The sequence below is a fragment of the Colobus angolensis genome, unplaced genomic scaffold (genome assembly GCF_000951035.1).
Source record: "Colobus angolensis palliatus isolate OR3802 unplaced genomic scaffold, Cang.pa_1.0 Scaffold101, whole genome shotgun sequence".
In the NCBI taxonomy this organism is placed as follows: domain Eukaryota; kingdom Metazoa; phylum Chordata; class Mammalia; order Primates; family Cercopithecidae; genus Colobus; species Colobus angolensis.
The window spans coordinates 6,612,463-6,619,516 of record NW_012111031.1 but is presented as its reverse complement, the minus strand read 5'-3'; positions in this window follow the sequence as shown (position 1 = coordinate 6,619,516).

The following is a 7,054-nucleotide window of genomic DNA, read 5'->3' as shown; positions in this document are numbered from 1 at the left end:
ATTCATATGCATGTGTCTTTATAGCAGAATGATTTATAATCCTTTGGGTATATACCTAGTAATGGGATTGCTGGGTCAAATGGTATTTCTGGTTCTAGATCCTTGAGGAATTGCCACAGTGTCTTCCACAATGATTGAACCAATTTACACTCCCACCAACAGTGTAAAAGTGTTCCTATTTCTCCACATCCTCTCCAGCATCTGTTGTTTCCCAACTTTTTAGTAATTGCCATTCTAACTGGTGTAAGATGGTACCTCATTGTGGTTTTGATTTGCATTTCTCTAATGACCAGTGATGATGAGCTTTTTTTCATATGTTCGTTGGCCGCATAAATGTCTTCTTTTGAGAAGTGTCTGTTCATATCCTTTGCCCACTTTTTGATGGGGTTGTTTTTTTCTTGTAAATTTATTTAAGTTCCTTGTAAATTCTGGATATTAGCCCTTTGTCAGATGGTAGGTTGCAAAAATTTTCTCCCATTCTGTAGGTTGCCTGTTCACTCTGATGATAGTTTCTTTTGCTGTGCAGAAGTGCTTTAGTTTAACTAGATCCCATTTTTCAATTTTCGCTTTTGTTGCTATTGCTTTTGGTGTTTTAGTCATGAAGTCTTTGCCCATGCCTATGTCCTGAATGGTATTGCCTAGGTTTTCTTCTAGGGTTTTTATGGTTTTCGGTCTTACATTTAGGTCTTTAATCCATCTTGAGTTAATTTTTGTATAAGGTGTAAGGAAGGGGTCCAGTTTCAGTTTTCTGCATATGGCTAGCCAGTTTTCCCAACACCATTTGTTAAATAGGGAATCCTTTCCCCATTGCTTGTTTTTGTCAGGGTTGTCAAAGATCAGATGGTTGTAGATGCGTGGTGTTATTTCTGAGACCTCTGTTCTGTTCCATTGATCTATATATCTGTTTTGATACCAGTACCGTGGTGTTTTTGTTAGTGTAGCCTTGTAGTATAGTTTGTAGTATAGTTTGAAGTCCAGCTTTGTTCTTTTTTGCTTAGGATCATCTTGGCTATACAGGCTCTTTTTTTGGTTTCATATGAAATTCAAAGTAATTTTTTCTAATTCTGTGAAGAAAGTCAATGGTAGCTTGATGAGAATAGCATTGAATGTATAAATTACTTTGGGCAGTATTTTGGCCATTTTCATGATGCTGATTCTTCCTATCCATGAACATGGAATGTTTTTGCATTTGTTTGTCTTCTCTCTTATTTTCTTGAGCAGTGGTTTGCAGTTCTCCTTGAAGAGGTCCTTCACATCCCTTGTAAGTTGTATTCCTGGTTATTTTATTCTCTTTGTAGCAATTGTGAGTAAGAGTTCTCTCATGATTTGACTCTCTGTTTGTCTATTATTGATGTATAGGAATGCCTTTGATTTTTGCACATTAATTTTGTATCCTGAGACTTTGCTGAAATTGCTTATCAGCTTAAGGAGCTTTGGGCTGAGACAATGGGGTTTTCTAAAAATACAATCATGTCATCTGCAAACAGAGACAATTTGACTTCCTCTCTTCCTATTTGAATAGCCGTTATTTCTTTCTCTTGCTTGATTGCCCTGGCCAGAACTTCCAATACTATGTTGAATGGAGTGGTGAGAGAGGGCATCCTTGTCTTGTGCCAGTTTTCAAAGGGAATGCTTCCAGCTTTTGCCCATTCAGTATGATATTGGCTGTGGGTTTAAATATCTCTTATTATTTTGAGATATGTTCCATCAATACCTAGTTTACTGAGTGTTGTTAGCATGAAGGGCTGTTGAATTTTGTCGAAGGTCTTTTCTGCATCTGTTGAGATAATCATGTGTTTTTAGTCATTGGTTCTGTTTATGTGATGGATTGTGTTTATTGACTTGTATATGTTGAACCAGCCTTGCATCCCAGGGATGAAGCCAACTTGTTTATGGTGGATAAGCTTTTTAATGTGCTGCTGGATTCAGTTTGCCAGTATTTTATTGAGGGTTTTCGCATCGATGTTCATCAGGGATATTGGCCTTACATTTTCTTTCTTTGTTGTGTCTCTGCCAGATTTTGGTATCAGGATGATGCTGATCTCATAAAATGAGTAAGAGAGAAGTTCCTCTTTTTCTATTATTCAGAATAGTTTCAGAAGGGATGGTACCAGCTCCTTTTTATACCTCTGGTAGAATTTGGCTGTGAATCTGTCTGATCCTGGGCTTCTTTTGGTTGGTAGGCTATTAATTATTGCCTCAATTTCAGAACTTGTTATTGGTCTATTCAGGGATTCGACTTCTTCCTGGTTTTGTTTTGGGAGGGTGTATGTGTCCAGGAATTTATCCATTTCTTCTAGATTTTCTAGTTTATTTGCACAGAGGTGTTTATAGTATTCTCTGATGGTAGTTTGTATTTCTGTGGGATCAGTGGTGATCTCCCCTTTATCAGTTTTTATTGTGTCTATTTGATTCTTCTCTCTTTTCTTCTTTATTAGTCTGGCTAGTGGTCTATTTAATTTTTATAAAAAAACAGCTCCTGGATTCATTGATTTTTTTGAAGGTTTTTCGTGTCTCTGTCTCCTTCAGTTCTGCTCTGATTTTAGCTATTTCTTGTCTTCTGCGAGCTTTTGAATTTGTTTGCTCTAAATTCTCTAATTCTTTTAATTGTGATGTTAGGGTGTCAATGTTAGATCTTTCCTACTTTCTCCTATGGGCATTTAGTGCTGTAAATTTCCCTCTAAACACTGCTTTAGCTGTGTCCAAGAGATTCTGGTACACTGTGTCTTTGTTCTCATTTGTTTCAAAGAACTTACTTATTTTTGCCTTAATTTTATTATTTACCCAGTAGTCATTCAGGGGCAGGTTGTTGAATTTCCATGTAGTTGTGCGGTTTTGAGTGAGTTTCTTAATCCTTAATTCTAATTTGATTGCACTGTGGTCTGGGAGACTGTTATGATTTCTGTTCTTTTGCATTTGCCAAGGAATGTTTTACTTCCAATTATGTGGTTAATTTTAGAATAAGTGCTATATAGTGCTTAGAAGAATGTATATTCTGTTGATTTGGGGGAGAGAGTTCTGTAGATGTCTATTAGGTCTGCTTGGTCTAGAGCTGAGTTCAAGTCCTGAATATCCTCTTTAATTTTCTGTCTTGTTCATCTGTCTAACATTGACAGTTATGTGCTAATGTCTCCCACTATTACTGTGTGGCAATCTAAGTCTTTTTATGGGTCTCTAAGAACTTGCTTTATAAATCTGGGTGCTCCTGTATTGGGTGCATATATATTTAGAAGAGTTAGCTCTTCTTGTTGATCCCTTTACCATTATGTAATGCCCTTCTTTGTCCTTTTTGATCTTTTTTGGTTTAAAATCTGTTTTATTAAAGACTAGGATTGCAGGATTGCAACCCCTGCCTTTTTTTTTTTTCTTTCCATTTGCTTGGTAAATCTTCCTCCATCCCTTTATTTTGAGGCTACATGCATATTTATTTTGAGGCTACATGCATCTTTGAATGTGAGATGGGTTTCCTGAATACAGCACACCGATGGGTCTTGACTGTATCCAATTTGCCAGCCTGTGTCTTTTAATTAGGACATTTAGCCCATTTACATTTAAAGTTAATATTGTTATGTGTGAATTCGATCCTGTCATTATGATGCTAGCTGGTTATTTTGCCCATTAGTTGATGGATTTTCTTCATATATTGACAGTCTTTACATTTTGTTATGTTTTTGCAGTGGCTGGTACCGGTGTTTCTTTTCCATATTTAGTGCTCCCTTCAGGAGCTCTTGTAACGGAGGCCTGATGGTGACAAAATCCCTCAGCATTTGCTTGTCTGTAAAGAGTTTTATTTCTCCCTCAGTTGGGAGGCTTAGTTTGGCTGCATATGAAATTCTGTGTTGAAAATTATTTTCTTTAAGAATGTTGAATATTGGCCTCCACTCTCTTCTGGCTTGTATGGTTTCTGCAGAGAGGTCTGCCATTAGTCTGATGGGCTTGCCTTTGTGGGTAACTTGACCTTTCTCTCTGGCTGCCCTTAACATTTTTTCCTTCACTTCAACTTTTATGAATCTGATGATTGTGTGTCTTGGAGTTGCTCTTCTTGAGGAGTGTCTTTGTGGTATTCTCTGTATTTCCTGAAGTTGAATGTTGGCCTGTCTTGCTAGATGGGAGAAGTTTTCCTGGATAATATCCTGAAGTGTGCTTTTCAGCTTGATTCCATTCTCCCCATCAATTTCAGGGACACCAAATGTAGATTTGGTCTTTTCACATAGTCCCATATTTCTTGGAGGCTTTGTTCATTCATTTTCATTCTTTTTTCTCTAATCTTGTCTTCATGCTTTATTTCATTAAGTTGATCTTCAATCCCTGATATCCTTTCTTCTTGTTGTTTGATTCGGCTATTGATACTTGTGTATGCTTCATGAAGTTCTCATGCTGTGTTTTTCTGCTCCATCAGGTCATTTATATTCTTCCCTAAAGTGGATATCCTAGTTAGCAGTTCCTGTAACCTTTTATCAAGCTTCTTACCTTCCTTGCATTGGGTTAGAACATGCTGCTTTAGCTCAGAGGAGTTTGTTATTACCCACCTTCTGAAGCCTACTTCTGTCAATTCATTAAATTTATTCTCTGTCCAGTTTTGTTCCCTGCTGGCGAGGAGTTGTGATCCTTTGGTGAAGAGGCATTCTAATCTTTTGAATTTTCAGCCTTTGTGTGCTGTTTTTTCCTCATCTTCATGGATTTATCTACCTTTGGTCTTTGTTGTTGGTGACCTAAGGATGGAGTTTTTGCGTGGGTATACTTTTTGTTGATGTTGATGCTATTGCTTTCTGTTTGTTAGTTTTCCTTCTAATAGTCAAACCCTTCTTCTGCAGGTCTTCTGGAGTTTGTTGGAGTTCCACTCCAGACCCTGTTTATCTGGGTATCACCAGTGGAGGCTGCAGAACAGCAAATATTGCTGCCTACTCCTTCCTCTGGAAGCTTTGTCCCAGAAGGGCACCTGCCAGATGCCAGCCAGATCTCTCCTGTGTGAGGTGTCTTCAGACTTCTGTGCTGGCAGTACAAATTTCAAGCCTGTGGATCTTAGCTTTTTGGGCTCCATGGGGGTGGGATTTGTTGAACAAGACCACTTGGCTCCCTGGCTTCAGCCCCCTTTCCAGGGCAGTGAAGGGTTCTCTGACTGGCATTCCAGGCACCAATGGGGTATGAAAAAAACCTCCTGCAGCTAGCTTGGTGTCTGCCCAAATGGCCGTCTGGTTTTGTGCTTAAAACCCAGGGTCCTGGTTGTGGAGGCACCAGAGGTAATCTCCTGGTCTGTGGGTTGTGAATGTAGTGGGAAAAGCATAGTATATGGGCTGGATAGCACCATCCCTAACGCCACAGTCCCTCATGACTTCCCTTGGTTAGGAGAGGGAATTCCCTGACCACTTGTGCTTCCCAGGTGAGGTGATGCCTCACTTGCTTCTGCTTGTCCTCCATGGGCTGCACCCACTGTCTAACCATTCCCAATGAGATGAACTGGGTACCTCAGTTGGAAATGCAGAAATCACCCATCTTCTGTTTTGGTCTTGCTGGGAGCTGCACATCAGAGCTATTCCTATTTGGCCATCTTGGCCAGGAATTGAAAGTAGAGATTTCAAAGGTCACATTCTCTGGTAACAATCCAATAACAGTAAAATCATAAGAAAAAGATTCTTCTTACTGCTGCTCTCACCTTTCTCAAAAATTTAACTATTTGAAAATCAAGACTTGGCTATTCTGTCTATGGAGTAGCCATTCTTTTATTCATTTACTTTCCTAATAAATTTGCTTTCACATTACGGTCTCACCCTGAATTCTTTCTTGTGTGAGACTGAGAACCCTCTCTTGGGGTCTGGATCAGGACCCCTTTCCTGTAACATCTTTCTGGTGACCACTGAAGTGACTATAGTGTGGAAACCCCCAACCCAAAGGCTAGCTTTTGGGTAAGTGGTGGGGTCTGGTAACATCTTTCTGGTGAACCACGGAAGGGATGATACTGAGGAGACTCCAAATCAAAGGAAATAGACTGCAGCACTGATTGGGGCCAACTTTTTTGAGGTGAGACGTGCCACATGTGAATTAGATGCAGGAAAGAATCAGACCTTATCTGCACCTCTGTTTGCTGTCCTAGGCTCTACACCTAGCACATAATTAAAATCCCAAACTTATGAAGGTTTTTGCCAAAAGTAAAAGTCACTAAGAGTCAACATTATAATATGAAATTGAGACTACTGAAGAAATAGTTTTATAAATGAGTTAAGAAAACTTTTCTTTTGGGCTATTTACAGCTTTTAACAATTGAGTAAGGTATACTCCCATGAAAAAAATTTGGACCATATTTGTTTCTCTCTACCTGATTTTTCCAAAATTTGAAAACCATTTGTGAGTATTCTTAACATATGGCAACATAGTTATTTGCATAAGTGCAATAAGAGTCTGTTTTCTTTTGTAACAGGACACAATTGGACAAACTGGTTATTTTACCAAGACTTTGACTGGAATGACATGCTTTCCTTTAAGGAATCAAACTTGACTTTTAAAGCCAATAAAAGCCCCTTGGGGAACTGGCCTCATACTTTACCTATGCAGTCCCTGTACAAGGTTTCTGACCTGTGATAAGTAAAGAATGTCACTTTCTCACAGACCCAGGAGCCCCAAGTTATCTTGGGACCCCAAGAGGAGAGGAATTTACTCAACTCATAGGTATTTGAGGGTACAAACCCATGGCAGGGCTTGGCTTGAAAAAAAAGTCTTATCTGAGATTTCTTCTATGGGACAGAGTTCCATCAAAGCCAATTTAAAAAGAACCTATGTGAAAAATAATTATTCTTGCTGCACTTTATACAAATAATCAGGCCAAGCATAATAATGCAAATCAGTCTTATGATTTGTCTTTAATAAAAATGAGAAATGAGAGAAATATGTTTCAAGAACTATGGTACGCTTGTTATTAAATTCTAGTCTCACAAGTTGTTTTTAAATTTGTTTCTGCAATTTAGGCTAACCCTACTTATTCCTGTGAACCAACCAGTGATCTCTTGACTGCTGCTCAGAAGAAACAAGAGGGATTGGGTAATGTAAAAATCTGGATCAA